The sequence below is a fragment of the Marmota marmota genome, unplaced genomic scaffold, assembly GCF_001458135.2.
Source record: "Marmota marmota marmota unplaced genomic scaffold, marMar, whole genome shotgun sequence".
NCBI lineage: Eukaryota > Metazoa > Chordata > Mammalia > Rodentia > Sciuridae > Marmota > Marmota marmota.
In genome coordinates, this window is record NW_026000020.1 from 1217618 (window position 1) to 1237959 (window position 20342).

Genomic DNA, 20342 nt, shown 5'->3' on the forward strand with positions numbered 1-20342 from the left:
GCTTCTTTAGATAATTCCCACACACATATAGGACTCAGTCTAGATGTCACTTCTTCTGGGAAATTTTCCAAAGCTCCTCAGGCTGGACACTCGGGCTCCCATAGGAATTTCTCTAATTCTTACTGGTCCAGGACCAAGTAAAAGTCACTAAAAGTGATGATTCTTATTCTCAGCCGTATCCCCACACCCACACACATGCCTAACAGAGAAGAGACTCTCAGTGAATACTTCTCAAACAAAATTAGAAAACCACTAATTCAAACTAGTATTCACAGAAATTTAACAGAAGAATAAAAAAAAATAATTTCTCTGGAATCAGGAAGCTCTGGATATTCAATATTAAGTTCATTATATTTTATTTTTTTAAATATTTATTCTTAAGTTTTAGGTGGACACAATATCTTTATTTTACATTTATGTGGTGCTGAGGCTTGAACCCAGTGCCTCGTGCATGCTAGGCGAGCACTCTACCACTGAGCCACAACCCCAGTCTTCATTATATTTTAGTATGAATTCATATTCGAAATAGTTTCACCATATGTTCACTTGATGAAAACTTTCCAATCTGCACACTTAAGACTTATGTACTCTTTCCTATGAATTTTATACATCAATAAAAATTTTTAAATATATATAACATTCTTGACAAACCTCAGCTATAGCTAGTAATAAGTTCATATGCACATAAACATCATACAGCTGTATATGGTACACTGGCAGTAAAATTATAGTCTTAATTGTACCCTTACTAACTGTAACAAATTGGTTTAGTCAAAATTCTCTATATTCAGTACTAGCATCCATAAAATGGGATAATAACCATTTTGTTTAAATCTTGGGGCTATGGAAAAGATAAAATGAAATCATAATGGTGAAAATTCAAACAATGTATTTCTGTACAAAAGTCTGATTCACTGATTCACCTCAGGGTCAGTAAAACTTGAATTGTAAGAACTCAGCCTACAAATCCCATGAATGCATACTAAAAAGTGATATGGAATAATGATCAAGGATGCTAACCTGAAATTTAAGATTAAATTTATTCTTTGGTGGGGAGCAGTACTGGAAATTGAATCCAAGGGTGCTCTATCATAAAGTTATAGCCTGTCTTTTTTATTTTGAGAAAAGGTCTCCTCAAGTTGCCAAGGCTGGCCTCCAACTTACAATTCTCTCACCTCAGTCTTTTCTAGTCAATGAGATTACAGAAGTGTGCTACATTTATTCTTTTTTTAAATTTTTTTTATATATTGATGGACCTTTATTTTATTTATTTATTTATTTATTTGCGGTGTTGAGAATCAAACCCAGTGCATCACACATGCTAGGCAAGTGCTCTACCACTGAGCCACAACTCTAGCTCCTACATTTATTCTTGAGGAAACAAAGAAAGGATATCCTGGTATCATTGTTTCTCTTGATAACTAGATTAATTTTTTTTTTTACATTTCTTGAACTAAAATAAACATTTCTCATGATGACTAAAATGCTTTAAAAGTTCAGCGAAGGGCTGAGGCTGTAGCTCAGTGGTAGAGCCCTTGTCTGGCATGTGTGAGGCATTGAGTTCAATCCTCAGCACCACACAAAAATAAATAAATAAAATAAAGATATTGAGTGTTCATCTATGACTATCTATCTATCTATATATATATTTATTTATTTCAACTAAGGCATTGTTTGGTTAAAGGAATGTCAGAGAATGGGGTAGAGGAAAGCATATGCATATTCCTTACTCTATACAATTAAAATCTTATGACACCACCAATGTATATTAATTTGAAAATAATTTCAAAATAAAATGCTTGCATTTATAGAGAGAATATCAAAATAGAATTGGGTATACAGATTGAAAATAGATGAAATAGGTTTATACATATTCAAATGCAAAGGATAAGCTCAGTTAATAATAATTTAATTGAGCTAGGTGTGGTGGCACACACTTATAATCCCAGTACTCAGGAGGCTGAAGTAGGAAGACCTAAAGTTTGAGGACAGCTTGGGCATCCAGTGAGACTCTGTTTCAAAAATTAAAAATAAAATAAGGAGAATTGGGTGTGTAGCTCAGTAATAGAGCAACCCTGGGTTCAATTCTAGTGCTGCCAAAAAAAAAAAAAAAAGTTTAAGAAAGAAATCAGGAAAATAATTCCATTCACAGTAGCCTCAACAGACTAACAAACAAATAAATTACCTAGGAAAAAACTAACCATGGAGGTGAAAGATCTCTATACAATGAAAACTACAGAACACTAAAAAAACTGAAGAAGACTTCAGAAGATAAAAAGACCTCCCATGTTCATGGAGAGGAAGAATTAATATTGTTAAAATGGCCATACTACCAAAAGCAATACAAAGTAAATGCAATTCCCAACAAAAGACCAATGACATTCTTCACACTACAAAAAAAAAAAAAAAAAATTCATTTGGAAGAATAAAAGACCAAGAATAGCCAAAGCAATGTTGGAGGCATCATAATACCTGACTTCAAATTATATTACAGAGTTAGAGTTAAACAAAACAAAACAAAACAAAAAACTAAAGGATACCAATGGGACAGAACAGAAGACACAGACAAATCCACACATCTACAGTTATCTGATTCTTGACAATTGTGCCAAAAACATACATTGGAGAAAAGAAGCCTTTGTAACAAACAATGCTGGGAAAACTGGTTATCCATATGTAAAAGAATGAAACTATACCCTTATCTCTCACCTGAGCAAAAAACTTGGATCAAAGACTTAGGAATTAGACCAAAAACTATGCAAGTCCTAGAAGAAAATGTCAATATTCCAACATATAGACACAGACAATGACTTTCTCAATAGGACCCGTAAAATTCAGGAAATAATGCCAAGAGTTAATAAATGGATGGCATCAAATTAAAAAGCTTCTCCACAGGGGGAAAAAAAAGCAGTGATTAGCAATGAGGAAAGAGAACCTACAGAATGGGAGAAAATATTTGCTAGCTACTCCTCTGACAGAGGATTAATATTCAGAATATAAAAAGAACTCAAAATACTTAACACCAATAACTCAACAAATAGATGGGCAAATAAATTAAGCAGAAACTTCTCAAAAGAAATATAAATGGTCAACAAATATACAAATAAAGGTTCAACATCATTAGCAATTAGGGAAATGCAAATCAAAAGTACACTGAGAATTCATCTTACACCAGTCAGAATGGCAGTCATGAAGAATACAAACAATAACAAATACTGGAGAGATGTGGAGGAAAAGGAACATTTTTACACTGTTGAAGGGGCCATAAATTAGTATCATTATGGAAATCAGTATGGAGGTTCCTCAAAAGACTAGACATGGAACCACCACATGATCCAGCTATACCACTCCTCAGTATTTATCCTAAAGAATTAAAATCATCATACTGTAGCAATACATGCATCCCATGTTTAATGGCATCACAATTCACAACAGTCAAACTATGGAATCAGCCTAGGAATCTGTCAATGAATAAATGGATAAAGAAAATGTGGTATATACACACAATGAAGTTTTATTCAGCCTTAAGGAAAAATGAAATTATGTGATTTACAGGGGAAAAAATAGATCTAGACACCATTATGTTAAGCAAAATAAGCTGAACTCAGAAGATCAAGGATCTTATGTTTATTTTCTTATGTGGAACCTAGAGCAGGAAAAGGAAAAGAAAGGCAGGGAGGGGGATTTCATGAAAATCAGAGGGAGATCCATAGAGGAAAGAAATCAGGGAGTCGGGAGGCAGGGACTGATGAGTCAAGTGTTGGAGAGTGATATTGGTCAAATTATATTTTTATATTGTGTGCTCTATGAATATGTAACAACAAATCCCATCATTATACACAATTATAATGCACCAATAAAAAATGTACAAAGAGAAAAAAAGAGAGAAGACCTAAATCAACAGAGACGAAAAAGGAGATATCACCAGACATTGCTGAAATCCAGAGGATCATTAGGGATTATTCTGAAAATTTGTATTCCAATAAATTGGAAAGTCTAGAAGATATAGACAAATTTCTAGACAACATGTCACCTGCCCAAACTGAATCAAGAGGATATAGAAAACTAAACAGATCAAGCAACAAGATTAAAGTAGTAATAAAAAGTCTCCCAACAAGAGAAACCTGGGACCAGATGTATTCTCAGCTAAATTCTACCAGACCTTTAGAGAAGTAATGCCAGTCTTCCTCAATTACTCCACGAAATACAAAGGGAAGGAACATTCCCAAATTCATTATTTGAAGCCTGCATCACCCTGGTACCAAAATCAGACAGAGACATCAAGTAAAGAAAGCTACAGACCCATATCCCTGACGAAGATGGATGCAAAAATTCTTAATATAATATTAGCAAATCACATTCCAGAACACTTTAAGGGCTGGGGTTGTAGCTCAGACGCAGAGTGCTTGCCCAGCATGTGTGAGGCCCTGGGTTTGATCCTCAGCACTGCATATAAATAAATAAATAATAAAGGTCCATTGACAACGAAAAGAAAATATTTTTAAAAAGAGAACACTTTTAAGATGACAGTACACCATGATCAAGTGGGTTTCATCCTAAGGATGCAGCATTGGTTCAATATATGCAAATCAATAAATGTAATTCATCACATCAGTAGAATTAAGGACAAAAATCATATCACCATCTCAATAGATGAAAAAGAAGCCTTCAACAAAATCCAGCACCCATTCATATTACAAACCCTGGAGAAACTAGGGATAAAAGGAACTTATCTCAACATCATAAAAACTACAAAAAACAAACCCAAAGCCAACATCATACTAAATGGAGAAAAACTGAAACCATTTCCTTTAAAATCACAAACATGATAGGATGTCTACTCTCACCATTCACCTTCAGTACAGTTCTTAAAACTCTAGTCAGAGTGATCAGGGAAGAGAAGAAAATTAAAGTGATACAAACAGGAAAAGGAAGAAGTCACATTATCTCTGTCTGTTAATGATAAAATCCTATATTTAGAAGACCCAAAACAATCCACCAGAAGACTTCAAGAGCTAATAAATTCAGCAAAGTAGCAGGATAAAAAAATCAACACACAAAATTAATAGCTTTTCTATACTCAAATAATGAATCTGCTGAGAAAGAATCAGGAAAACAATTCCATTCACAATAGCCTCCACATACCCCCCTCCAATTGGAAATAAATCTAACCAAGAAGGTAAAAGACCTCTAGAGTAAAAATCATAGGATATGGAAGAAAGAAACTGAAGAAGACTTTAGAAGATGGAAAGAACTACCATGTTCATGGACAGGCAGAATTAATATTGTCAAATGGCCTGATTACCAAAAAGTGCAGTCCCAATCAAAATACTAATGATGTTCTTCACAAGATTAGAAAAAGCAGTTGTAAAATTCATATGAAAGAATACCAGAGACCCAGAACACCCAAAGTAATACTGAGCAAGACGAATGATACCGAAGACATCACAATATCTACTTCAACTATACTACTGTTATAATGACAAAAACAGCACCAAAACAGACACTAAGACCAAAGGAATAAAAGACATAGAGACAATCCACATAGATACAGTCATCTGATTCTTGACAAAGGTACCTAACATACTCAAGAGAAAAGATAGCCTTTTAACAAATAGTGCTGAGAAAACTGGATATCCATATGTAGAAGAATAAAATTACATCCATATCTCTCATTGTGCACAACAATCAACTCAGGGTGGATCAAAGATACAAAGAACTCAAAAAAACACACCAAAAAAAAAAAACAAACATATAACTCAATCAATAAATAGGCAAAGGAACTGAACAGGCACTTCACAGAAATATGAATGGTCAAAAAAACATGAAAAAATGTTCAATATCTCTAGCAATTAGAGAAATGCAACACAATCAATTCTACTTTTATGCATATCTGTAATGAATCAACTAAAAAAACAAATAAATAGAAGGAAGACCAGTAGAGTACAGAAAAGAGATCATGGGAGGGAGGGAGGAGAGGAAAAGAAAAATAAAGGGATTGAGAATGAGCAAATTGTTATATGCACATTTATGACTGTCAAGATGAACCCCACTGTTATGTATAATTATAATGCACTAATATATTTATATAAGTTCTATTCTACCCCCTTTGCAGAAATGAATAAAACCTGAAACCTTGTAGTTGTCATTTAGTCAAGGTGATAAAAAACTTTTAAACAATTTTTCATATACCTAAATCCTCTAAAACCTTATCAAAAACAAAATTAAAATGATTAGGGAAAGCCAGTGACAGTAAATATCTATTATGGTTACCAGACTGACATTAACATCATGATCAGAAGTTCCCCCCTCCCAAACCTCTGTTTATATCACATCTCATCTACCAAGTGTAGAAGAGCTTTGTTTTCTGATGCAGGAATAGGCATATGGGACACAAGCATTATCTTTTTTTTTTCCTGACTTATTGGCTATCTCCTTTGGTTTGTTTTTGGCTACAGAATCAAAAGTACTATAACCAGGTATGGTGGCAGCCACCTTGGCAATTTAGAAAGACCCTGTCTCAAAATTAAAAATTAAAAAGGGCTGGAGATATAGCTCTGCAGTAAGTCACTCTGGGTTCGATCTCCAGTACAGACAGACAGACAGATAGATAAAGTGTGTATATGTATATGTGTGTATGTATACAGAACATGTTGTCTAAATACTCAAAATAAGTACTACCACCACCACATACACAGAAAAGAAAGACTAAATAACCCTGATGACTCAAGAGTGACCTCTGGAATTGTCAAATCAAAACATAAAGTTCTTTAAATAATAAAAATGAACAGTGCCTAAAAGGAAGCTGGAGGAGAAGAGGGCTGCAAAGGAACATGTAGCTCTGGAAATGTTTAATCCAGACCCACTTAGTTTAACAGTCTGACTATAACAAAATGTCCATTACATTTGAAGTAAGGAAAACAGTGAACTATATATAAAACTTCATCAAAACAACAAGGCCCCCAGAAAATTTTCAAGAACATTTTCTAATGCAAAAGTAATGAAGTACCAAAAACATCTGGATAGCTAATCCAGCTTTAAACAAAGAAGTAACTGTCTGTGCCTGCTAGGCTGGAGCTCTTGGTGAGCCCTAAGGATAGTAAAACCATCTACTAATTTCAAGCTAACTCAGACAGGACTCAGATTTTACCACACAGTCATCAAAACTGCATTCTCTAACTAGATTTTTATTTACTGAAGAATGGTTAATTCATATTCTAAAAAGTGTGTGGTTGTACCCATGTTTGTAAGCATATAAAAAATATCTCCTACTCTAGGGCGGCGGCGCAGGCAGGTATAATATAGGCTCAGTGGCTTGTGGCCTCCATGGGCTTGACAGAGATGGGGGCATCAGAGCTGCAGACCTTGCCAGCACAATGCAGACTCCATTGGCCATTCCTGTGCAGGAGCCTGGGCTCTTCCAGGGCCCTGATGGACGTAGGGCCCCGCTGAAGCATGAGGCTACTGAAATCCAAGACTGTTCCATCCTTCAAGAATCTCCAGAATCCCAGGAATAGCAGGCTGAGCCACCTTTTGAGAATGCTACCTCCGCAGCCTGCTGGCTATGGTGGGGTCACCAGGTGAGCTTCACATTGCACACGAGTGTGCATGTGGCTGCCCATTCTGGAGCCATTGACCTGGATGTGGCCAACATCTACGCCTGTCGACTCCCATAGGTGTGCAGGTTGAGGCGCTGCTTCCACGTAGAGACATTATTTCATACTACTTCAAGATGTGAAGACATTATTGTGGTCACCTTTCTTCTGTGGCTTAGCCACAGTATCCCAGGCCTCCAAATGTTCCTGAGCCAGGCACTCCAGGCCCCATAGAGTTCTGCGCTCCCTGGGAATTTTGAATCAATTATTACTTCGGGATTCTTGAAGCCTCCAGGGTCTAGTTGTAAAATTTTGCAACCCTCGGAATACTAGATCCCAAGAAATGCTCTACTCACAGAACTCTGGACTCTACAGAAATATGGGACTGATGCCAGTTCCTGAAGAGTCAGGTGGGAAGGTGGAATGGAGGAAAATGAACTGCAGAGTGGGGATTTATTTACTGAAGAGGTTGCAAAGTTCAACCACCTTAAGGTAACTCCTGCCAAAGAACCAATTACTACCTCCCCCACCCTCACCTCCATTTAAAAACACTACTCCACGTTTAAAAACTCCATTCTCATCCCCTGACCTTGGAGTTACAAATGATAAACATATTAAGCAAGGGAATAAATAGTGTGAGAAGTTACTTACATGATCAGTAACTCCAAAGGTATTAAGACTTGTTACAGCAAGTAAAAGCAGGTAATACATATTCCAAAAGTAATGAGTATTCTGCCAAATTCAGAAGTGTACTTTCACAAATTATTAAATTTCAACATAAAAACAGTAAAGGACTGTAAAAATGACATTCAATTAATCTCCAACTCAGCCATCAAAAATGTGCAGCAGGGCTAGAGTTGTAGCTCTGCAGTACAGCACTTGCTTAACACATGTGAGGCACTGGGTTGGATCCTCAGCACCACATAAAAATTAATAAATAAAATAAAGCTATTGTGTCCATCTACAACTAAAAAAATATTTTTTAAAAATGTGAAGTAAAATCAATATTATGTTTACAACTTAAAACACATTTTCCATGGAAGCTAAATAAAATCACAATCAACTCACAAAAGGTTGCTTAATCCAAAATATAGCTGGGAAAAGAGATGGGGTAGCAGCAATCAGCGGTCATGGAAACCAAAGTCATTTGTTTACTGGGGATGATGACCTTGAACACATTATTTAACATCCGTGGGCTTCTCATCTCTCACCTGTAAAACGGGTACAGTAATAAATACCTTGACAATTTCATGGAGTGTATAAGCTCAAATGAGACTAGAATATCTACCCATCATAAAACAATATCACCCCTCCTCCTCTTCCTCTCCAACCCAATCTAGGGCTGATAGAGGAAGGGAGACAATCCCAGGTTCAATAGCCATGCCTATAGGTGAAGGGTTTAGGTTAGAGCTACTGGTATTTGCAGATGGGCAATCTTGATAATGGTCAGTTCCAGATTATAGGGGATTTTTAAGACAATGTTTCCAGACGTTTTCTTACATACTCCAAAGGCAAAAGAGGGGAGAAAGCTGGGTTCACAAAGGCACATATTCATTTTCTTTTCTTTATGTACTGCTGGGGATTGAACTCAGGGCTTCATGCAGGCAAGGCAAGCACTGTACCATTAAATTACACTTCCAGCTCATTTTATTATTGTGGTCAGGAGTCAAAATATACTGAAAAAATCAACAATGAAGGGAAATTTAAGGAAGGTGAAGGAGAACTATAAGATACAAAAGATGTGGATATAAAGTCAGGGCTAGGATATAAATCCCTCAAATCTTCTTTCAAAATAACTTTTCTAATGGCTTTGTAATAGGCTGTGCATAATGCCACCAGTATTTATACATAAGCTCAGCATGTATTCAGTGTGTGTGTGCTTATTACAGTTTTGCCATTATTACACTGAATTCAAATTTTCCAATGGAATATCTCCTTATTCATCCTTTTTTAAAATCTAAGGGTCAAGGTTCCTGGCTTGAAAACCAGCTGTTATTCAGCCCAGTGGAACTCCAGAAAAGTAGATGGTACTGAATCAAATAAATTTCAACAGCCTCTCAGTTGTCCCCTCCCTACATCAAACAGTCAGTCCTCCTGGATAATATCTCTACATTCATGCTCTCTTATCTGTATTTCCTGATCATCTAGTATCATTTATCAAATTATCAGAAACAATAAAGTGAGAGTCTTCAAAAAAATAAAGAAAATAAATTACCACACCATCTAAAATACATATTCCAACTTCTATTATTGCATTAATACACATTTCTACTACCCAAATAATATTATGTGGGAGTGCTTTTTCACTAGGGAAAGCTGTACAAATGTAAGCTATTATATGAAATCTTTTTAGGACTATTTAGTGTCCCACATTAGATGAGTAATGTGGATAATAAGCAATTATGTATGTCTATGTTTGTTTTCAGAGGTGTATACTCCATTTTGTGAAAATCTCAGAGTAGCAAGCATTGCAAATAGTTGAGGAATATGACCCAAAACACCCATAATTACTATTCACACCAACATGACTTACAGAATCAATTTTATAGTCTCTTGGTGTCTCCATGAAAGACGTTATATGATCAAGGACCCAGATCTATAACATTAGATACCATATTTAGATCATTGTCTCTATCCCTAAAGACTTTTCTCTCAAAAAGTTATCTGGACAAACTTTAGTCTTATTCTTACCATCATTACCATTGAAATGGTAAATAAGTACTTAATTTATAAACATGTTATCTTCTCTACTGCACTATAAGATTTTCTAGGGAAAAAATGCATAAACACATTCCTTGCAATGAACAATATACACAGATCCTTAAAATATTTGTTGCATAAAGGAGAAGAAACAAAGATACAAATAAGATTTTCATAACTATTTTAAGCCCAGAGATTTAGACACCTGAAAGGTTTTTAACAACTTTGAGAAATACTATCATATTAGTTGAAAAACTATGTAACTTTTTTTACAGGTAGCTATTGAAAGCTCCTCCAGACTGAGTTTTTCTGGAAAGTCTATATTCTGGCCAGCTGAGGGGTAACACTTTGGGGAAAGAGGAACAGTCAAGCCTGCCTCTCCTCCCCTTCCATTGTAGACCACAGATCACACCTTCCTCAAGGTCACCTCCACTCAGCACTTCTTATCTCCATAGCTCTCCCTTGCTAACTTTTCCTGTTCTTCTCTGCCTGCCAGGGTTGACCGCTTTCCCTTTGGGACACTGCTGCTCCCTCTGTGAATCAAGCCATCATAGCACAAAGAACACAACTTCTCAAGTTGTTAGCTTTTTTCTCTTCCATGTTCGTTTGCTTGTGGGAGTTCAGGGTCTCATTAGTTTGCCATTACAAAGATTTCCTCCACAAATTTGTCAGCAACTTCTAGATTTCAGAAACCATGTGTTTCTGGAAAGTTGGTCCTTTCTTAGCCAAAGAGAATACAGTATTAATGCAATGTCTTGATTTGCTTCCCCAATACAAACACATACAAATAATACTTACATTCCCTCTACATCTAAGAAATAAATCTCCAAAATTCTAGTAAATATACCTTATTAGCAAAGATTTATATAAACTTTTTTTTCCATTTATGTCATGGCAAACAAGATAAAAACTACTCAGTATTATTTTTACCCCAAATACCTATCTCCTTTCACCACTCTTTCTCTCTTTTACCCTTAAAAACCAGCATTATATAAACAGTCTCTTCAACAGTGTTGGGAAAACTGAATAGCCACATGTGAAAGAATACATCATTCAAAAGAACTAACTCAGAATAAAGATCTACAGGTAAAATTCCAAACTACAAAACTCCTAGAATTAGCAAGGACGACTTCTATATAGCACCAAAACATAGGCAATAAAAGCAAAAACAGACAAATGGGTCTACAGCAAACTTAACTTTTGTGCAGCATAGACAAAATCAGAGTTGAAATGACAAACTATGGGAAGGAAGAAAATATTTGCAAATCATATTAAATACTAAGGGTTTACTATTCCATATACATAAAGAACTCCTATAACTCAGCAACAAAAAGAATCAAATAATCTGATTTGAAAAATGAACAAAATACTTGAGTGGACATTTTTCCAAAGGTGATATACAAATGGCCAACAATGCCTGAAATCATTAATCATCAGAAAAATGCATATCAAAACCAGAATGAGATATCACTTCACATCCATTAAGAAGACTACATTAAAATAAAAACCAAACTATACACAGAACAAAGAATAACAACTGTGGTAGGACATGGAGAAACTGAAACTCTTGTGCACTAGTGGGGGGCATCTGCTATGGAAAACAATATGACAGTTCTTTAAAAATTATAAGTCAAACTACTATTTGATACAACAATTCTACTTCTGAGTATATATTCAAAAGAATCTAGCTGGGTATGGTGGTGCATGCCTGTAATCCCAGAGGCTTGGGAGGCTGAGGCAGGAGGATCACAAGTTCAAAGCCAGCCTCAGCAGAAGCGAAACACTAAGCAACTCAGTGAGACCCTGTATAAATATAATACAAAATAGGGATGGGGATGTGGCTCAGTGGTCGAATGCCTGAGTTCAATCCCTGGTACCCACCCCTCCCCCAAAAAAAGAATCTAAAGCAGGTTCTTGGGATGTTTGCACATCTATGTTCATAGCAGCACTATTCACATTAGTCAAGAGGTGGAAGCAACCCATGTGTCCATCAACAGATGAGTGGACAAATAAATGTGATGTACATAATAATGGAATATGCATCTTTAAAAAAGAAGGGAATCCTGTCACATGTTACAACATGGATGAATTTTGAGGACGTTATGCTAAGTGAAATAAATTAGTCACAAAGGGACAAATAATATAGGGTTCCAACTATAAGACACATTTAGAATGGTCAAATTTATAGACATGGAAAGTAAAATGGTGGTTACCAGGGACTGGAGGCAAATAGGGAGTTGTTTAAAGGGTATAAAGTTTCATTTCTGCAAGATGAAAAAGTTCTGGAGAGCTGTTTTGCAATAATATGAATGTTTTTGACACTACTGAAGTACATACTTAAAAACAGTCAAGACAATAAATTTTATAATGTGGGCTTTTTTAAAATTAAGAATAAAATACCCAGGGGCTGGGGATGTGGCTCAAGCGGTAGCACGCTCGCCTGGCATGCGTGCGGCCCGGGTTCGATCCTCAGCACCACATACCAACAAAGATGTTGTGTCCGCCGATTACTAAAAAATAAATATTAAAAAAAAAATTAAAAAAAAAAAAGAATAAAATACCCAGCATGTTAAAATTTGAAAGAATATTGTGGATTCCAGTTTTATTAACTCAAGTTTGAAGCCCTGTTAGCTCTACTTACTGTGTAACCTTGAGCAATATACCCTCTGAGAATCTGTTTCCTCATCTATATAAATAATATATATCTTAAAAGGGATCTGAAGATTAGATGAGAACTGCTGACGACATAGAAGACATTCACAGCTGAATTCCTTAATTCTTCCCTGGGGACTATATCAACACATTGCCCTCATCAAAACAACTAAAAGGAATTAAAGGCTTACTGAGTCTTGCTTATACTGTTCTGGGTGATTTGTCAGAAATCCACATTTAATCCTTGCAGAAAGGAAAGTAGACAGGACTATATTCCCCACTTTGCTGATGAAGAAAGCAAATCAGAGAAGGGGTCTAAACTGTCCAAGCCCCAGAGAAGTGATGGAACGTGATAAACCCTGAAATGTGTCATTTTACTGTATGTAGACATGAGATAGAATTAGTAACACTGAAAATAAAACCAATAGTATAAAAAGCAAAACTCAAAATGGAGATGCTATGGTTTGAATGTTTGTGTGCCCTCCAAAATTCAGGTTGAAACTGAATCCCCAATGCAACAGCATTAAGAAGTGGGACCTGTGGAAGATTAAGCTCTCATGGATGGAACCAGTGCCTTTTAAGAAGGGCTGGAGGCGGGGTTGGGGTTATAGCTCAGTGGTAGAGCACTTGCCTAGCATGTTGGAGGCATTGGGTTCGATCCTCAGCACCATATAAAAATGAATAAATTTTTAAAAGTATAAAAAATGTATCTATTTTTAAAAAAAGAAGAAGAAGGACTGGAGGAAACTAGCTCCCCCTTTTGTCTTTCCACCTTCCACCATATGAGGATAGTATTCAAAGTGCCATTTTGGAAGCAGATAAGGACCTCTTTAGTCACCAAACCTGCCACTACCTTAATCTTGGACTTCCCAGCCTCTAGAAATACGGGAAACAAATTTCTGTTGTTTATAAATTACCCAGCTTGTAGTATTTTGTTATAGCAGCAGGAACAGATTTAGGAGCATAATATCTGAAATATACCATAAGAATAGTATAACAAAGACCAATTAAATGATCATACACAACTAAGTACATCAATTTTATATTTACAATTTGCATTTAAGACTGACCTAAAAAGTCACTAAATCTCCTCCACTACCTTTTAAACAAGTTCACTCCTTCCCTAAGCATTCATTTTAACATTCAACAGTCTTCCAAGACAGATTTTAACTTAATCATGGTACAGTTTAAGTCATGTACTTCTTACTTCTTTCTCCAACCAAAAATAGACTTCCCTGAGTCTCAAGATTGTCAGCCTATTCTTCAAATTCACAAGACCCTCTATGATTACTGAATGACTAAGTTATGTGTCACTCATATTTTATCAGAGACCTTTGCTTCTACCAATTTCTAAAGGATTCATTTTTGTAACCTTCCCAGAAATTATATCATCTTGGCTAAATTCTAAACATGACAACATAACCATTTCAACCACCCTGCAGAATATAAACAGAATATCTAAGAAAGAAAAATAATTACCTCCTGGCTTTTAAAAGGATCCACAGTGAACAAGTCTGAATGAAAAGAATCAAGTATTAACATAAGTTAATTCCGCTATGGAGCAACTCTGGATTTTGATAGAAATGGACTTGGAGAAAACTCAAGAGATCTTGTCCAGCACACATACTTCTGGAAACTACGAGTCCAAAAGAGCTAGAATCCCAGGAATAAATATTTGTAGAATAAATGACTCTCAGAAAATGGTTTTTAAGGCTGACTTAAAGTCTCTGAAACTTTCCCTCCCTTAATTTTGGGGTAACATGACTATAGTACAAGTGCTCATTTTTAATGATTACAATTCTGCCACTGAGCTATATTCCAACCATTTTATTTTTATTGAGGCAGGATCTTGTTTAATTGCCCAGGCAGACCTCCATTTGTGATCCTCTTGCCTTAGTCTCCTGAGAGTTGGGATTACAGGCGTGAGCCACTACATCTAACTGCATGTTAATCTTACTGTATACCAAGCACTGAGCTAACAGTTTTATGTAAGAAGAGGCAAGACATAATGGCAAAGGCAACTGAGAAATAAGGTTGAGTTTGAATGCCTGCAGATGGCCTTTGGGCTTGAATTGCAACATTGGCTCTTCCCTGAGTCTCAAGATTGTCAGCCTATCCTGCAAATTCTGGATCTGACAATCTCCATACTCCTGTAAGCTAACTCCTTAAAATAAACCAATTGATCCCCCACTCATTATCCTTCTCTCCATCCCTCTCTCTCCCTCCCCACACACATGCATACCACATTGGGTTCTGTCTCTCTGGAAAGCCCTAATACAGACTATTAATTTATATGTGACTTTGGTCATGTTGCTTAGCCTCTCTAAAGCTCAGTTTCCTCTGCAAATAGCTAATAATAGTACCTATTTCAGGGCTGGGGTTGTAGCTCAGTGGTAGAGCTCTTGCCTTGCACGTGTGAAGTACTGTGTTTGATCCTCAGCACCACATAAAAATAAATAAATAAAATAAATGAAGATAAAAAATAGTTTCTAGGGGCTGGGGATATAGCTCAGTTGGTAGAGTGCTTGCCTTGCATGCACACTGCCCTGGGTTCAATCCCCAGCACCACCACCAAAAATAATAATAATAATAATAATAATAATTCCTATTTCACAGGGCACTTATAAAGATTCAATATGTTAAACTGAGATTTGAACAGATTAAAAAGTTATGAAAGGCCAGCCAGGCATGGTGACATATGCCTGTAATCCCAGCGGCTCAGGAGGCTGAGGCAGGAGGATCCAGAGTTCAAAGCCAGCCTCAGCAAAAGCGAGGCACTAAGCAACTCATTGAAACCCTGACTCTAAATAAAATGCAAAATAGAGCTGGGGATGTGGCTCAGTGGTTGAGTGTCCCTGAGTTCAATCCCCAGTACCTTAAAAAAAAAAAAAAAAAGGTTATGAAAGGCCTAACTGCAACACTCAGGCTCCCAACTACCACTGTACCTAATAATAAAGATTCCAAACATCTAATCCAGGAAACTGTCAAAATTTCTCCCATTTAAAGAAGAGGAAATATGGAATACTTCTATTCTGGCAAACCTTCCAATTCTCCCTGAAATGATAACCATCTTAGAGAATAAAATACAATGAAGACTTTCCTCAGGGAAAGCCCAAGTGAAGAGCTGTGGGGATGGGTAGGTGGTGAAGATGACTTAAGCAAATGACAGAAAGATGAGAGAGAGAGCTGAAGATGCCTCTATGATCCGACACTGCATGAGTATTTACAGCAAACATAAGGGTCCTGTCAGCACATTTCACTATGAATCTCAGACACATTCTTTCATTTGCATTAGCTAAAAACAAAATACCAACAGAATGAGAGATTCTAATATAAGATAAATGACAAATGCCAACACCATTGAGAATGAGATGTATTCTTGTGTTTGCATTTTGCAGCCAAATGACAAATGAAGCTCATAATTTTTTTTTCTTTCTAGAAGCCACTACGCTTATTAGGAAAGGCCATGAATCAACCTTTCTGTTTTCCAACTAGAACCTGAACCAGACCAATTAGGTCTCAAGGCTAATTGTGACTCAGTCACAGTGTAGCAAAACCAATAGTCATTTATCAGAGCACACAGAGACATACAGAATGCATCATTTTGGTTCTATTCAAAGTATATTTTTGGCATGGTTAAGAAGTTTTTATTAATCTGACAAATAATGACACTAACAGACATTCTTTACCTATTGCAGACACAATGACAAAAAAAAAAAAAAAAAAACCAGAAACATCTTTGCTTTGCTGGTTCTTATAGTATAGATGACAACAGAATTAAGTCATTCATTCATCCATCGCGCGCGCGCGCGCGCGCGCGCGCGTGTGTGTGTGTGTGTGTGTGTGTGTGTTGGAAGGGCCATGAAGAGGCTAGAACAAGGAAGGATTGAAATTTCTGACAGGTTAGGTAGGGAAGGGTTCCCTAGGAAGAATGAGCTCTGCTAGCAGCAAGTCATCTGTGGGCAAAAGAGCAGTGGCTGTAAGGCTCTGGGTAATACGGGAGCCTGGCTGGTGAGTTTGAGAAACAGCCAGTGGCCAACATGGCTGACGGAAAATGAATAAGTGGAAGATGAGGAGATGAGATTCGAGGGCAGCAGGAGGCCAGATACTGTGAGGCATGTTAGGTCAGTGTAAAGATTATGGCTTTTCCTCAGAGGGAAATGGAGACCCACTGGATGACTTGAAGCCAGAGTTAATGGGATCTAAGTTAGTACTTTTAACAAGATACCTTAGACTGAAGTGGGAAGGAGCAAAGAGGAGAGCAGGCAGATTAGTCAGGAAGCTAATGGAGAGGGTACACACACCTCACTATTCACTCCCTCACTTATTCATTCAACAAATACTTGTGGGACACCCACTCCATGTCTGACCCTCTCCTGGCCCTGGGAACACAGAATTGAAAAACTTCCCATAGAAAGGGTACCCAGGAGGCCTTCTCCACCACTCTTCCTCAGGGCAGGAAATAAGAGGCAAAGGACTTTCTAACCATAAAGGACTCCCAGGACTCCATGGTGGTGGGGGTTGATGGGTGGGCTCTATTTGTTCACTGCTAAATCCCTAACACCCAATATAGTCAGTCCCTGGAGTAAATAACTGTAGAATAAATAACTTTCAGATAATGTTATTCAAAATTGATTTAGTGTCAAACCACTTTATAACTCTTTGCCTATTTAAGTGTTTATCAACTCACTAAAAATATTAGAAAAGGACCCACCCACCCATACACACCCCTACATACAAATATACCCTCATTTCACCCAAGATTCCAGATTCCATTACAACCAAGAATATGTCAAATTTCACACAGGTTTAAATTGAGGATAGAGGGTTAATTTAAGGATAGAGAGTTGTTTAAGGAAAGAAAGGGTCTCAGAGAATTTAAGGGGCACAGCTATGGGACAGTCAAGGCAGGTTTTTCTTCTGATCTTCTCCTCACATGTTTAAAATGTCAAAAAAATTTTCTTTCAGGGCTGGGGCCATAGCTTAGTGGTAGAGTGCCTGCCTCGCATGTGTGAGCCCTGGGTTCAATCCTTAGCACCACATAAAAATAAATAAATAAAGATATTGTGTCCATCTACAACTAAAAAACTATTTTAAAAAAAGAAAATTTTCTTTCAAATGTGATCCCCATTAAAGGATTAGATTTTTATCAAGCCCTTTCACTAAACAATTTCTAACATAATACAAAAGTAAAATAATGATTTGGAGAAGGTATTAAGATAGTTGATTATGGGGCTGAGGTTGTGGCTCAGTGGTAGAGTGCTTGCCTAGCCCACATGAGGCACTTGGGTTTGAACCTCAGCACCACATAAAAACGAAATAAAGATATTGTGTCCACCTACAACTAAAAAAAAATATTTTTTAAAAAGATAGTTGATTATGAGACCACAGTTTGAAAGATTTACTTTCTTACTCCTTAAGGAACATAAGTAATTAGATATCATAGACAATTAAAATCAACTCATATATTCAGAATAAGAAATAAGTCAAAAGAAACTTTTTTCAATTACGAGTAATTCACACTTTAGAAGTTATTTTCAAGTGTCTTTATGCTGTTTGAAGACATTTAAAAATTGGTTCTCAGGAACCAATTCTCACATTCTTCAGATTAGTATTTCTATCCATAGATGTCAAGTATTATAATTATGTCTTCATAGACTTCACAAGAGGATTTTGCATTCAAACTCCGAATTAAAGCTAGTGTCTAAGGGTATATAAATTATTCCACAGAAAATAATTTTCTGGAAGTTGATGCTCAGCTACTGCTCAATTAGTCCCAACCCTGGTAGATTTTTTTGCAGGGTTATGTTCCTTCCTACCTTTAAAGTATTCTTTAATGGTTTTAAAAAGTTGATGTAAAAGGATATTTTTCTCCAATACACTTTACAGACTAAATCAATTTGACTAAGTCATTAAAAAAAAAAAAAAAAAAGATTGAGAAGGACCAGAACAGTAAAGGCATTTTGAGCACTATAAAAATGTGCACACGCTCAGGTAGACTAACAGAACTGATCTTATAATTTCAAGAAAAGGAAGGGTAATCATTAGTTTGTTGGTATTGTTTTTGTTTGTTAGTTACCAGGGATGGAACCCTGGGGTGCTTAACCACTAAGCCACATTCCTTTTCTATATTTTACTGAGACAAGGTCTTGCTAAGTTGGTCAGGGCATCACCAAGTTGCTGGGGCTGGCTTTGAACTTGTAATCCTCCTGCCTCAGCCTCCCCAGTCCCCGGGATGACAGGCATGGGTAATCCATTTTGAACCTTCTAGTCCACTTCAGAGATACTGTAACAAGAATTCTCACATTGGTTTTCTTCATGCTTCCATTTTTTAAGTATCAATAGCCCTAGGTCATTTCAGTTCACTAGAAAGTGTTAACAGAATTTGAAGATCTTGTAGTTTACTCCCACATTTTCTTCATTATACATTTCTTTTTCATAGACCAAAAAGATATCATTGTTATTATTAACAGAAATAAACCAATTCATTCTCAAACACACACACAAAGTTGGGTTCCTGAACAACAACAAACTCAATGATCATTTTACACTTAGATCTTTGAACTTAGGCTTACAGAATCTACTTATTTTTCAACTTTGATTAAGAATAGTAATATATAAATCTGTTAGTATGTTCAATGTGTTAGAAAAGGGTCAATTCAGAAATTCTATATTAACCAATGAAAACACTATAGTCTCAATTTAAGCATACATGTATTTTATAATGTATATCTAAATATATAAATAACAAGTTTTCAGTAGTCTGGCAGTTTCTAAAAAAGGTAAATACAGAATTACTATATGATCTAGCACTTCTACTATCGAGTATATGCTTAAAAGAATTAAAAGCAAAGACTCAGATACCTGTACACAAATATTCATAGTGACAGTATTCATAATAGCCAAAAGTGAAAGTAACCTAAGAATTCATGAAAAGATAAATGCAGGGGCTGGGGTTGTGGCTCGGTAGTAGAGCACTTGCCTAGCATGTGTGAAGCACTGAGTTCAATCCTCAGCACCACACAAAAATTTTTAAAAAATATAAAGATATTGTGTCCACCTAAAACAAGCAAATAAATAAATAAATAAATAAAGGTAATTTGTGAATCTACAACTAAAATATATATATACATATATAAAAGACAAATGGATAAGCCAGGTACAGTGGCCGCACACCTGTAATCCCAGAGCTATGGAAGCCTGAAGCAGGAGGATCACCGAGTTCAAAGCCAGCCTCAGCAACTTAGCAAGTCCCTAAGCAACTCAGCAAGACCCTGTCTCTAAATAAAGTAGAAAAAAGGACTGGGGTGGCTCAGTGGTTAAGTGACTCTGAGTTCAATCCCTAGTACCGAAGGAAAAAAAACAAAAAAGATAAATGGATAAACAAATGTAGTA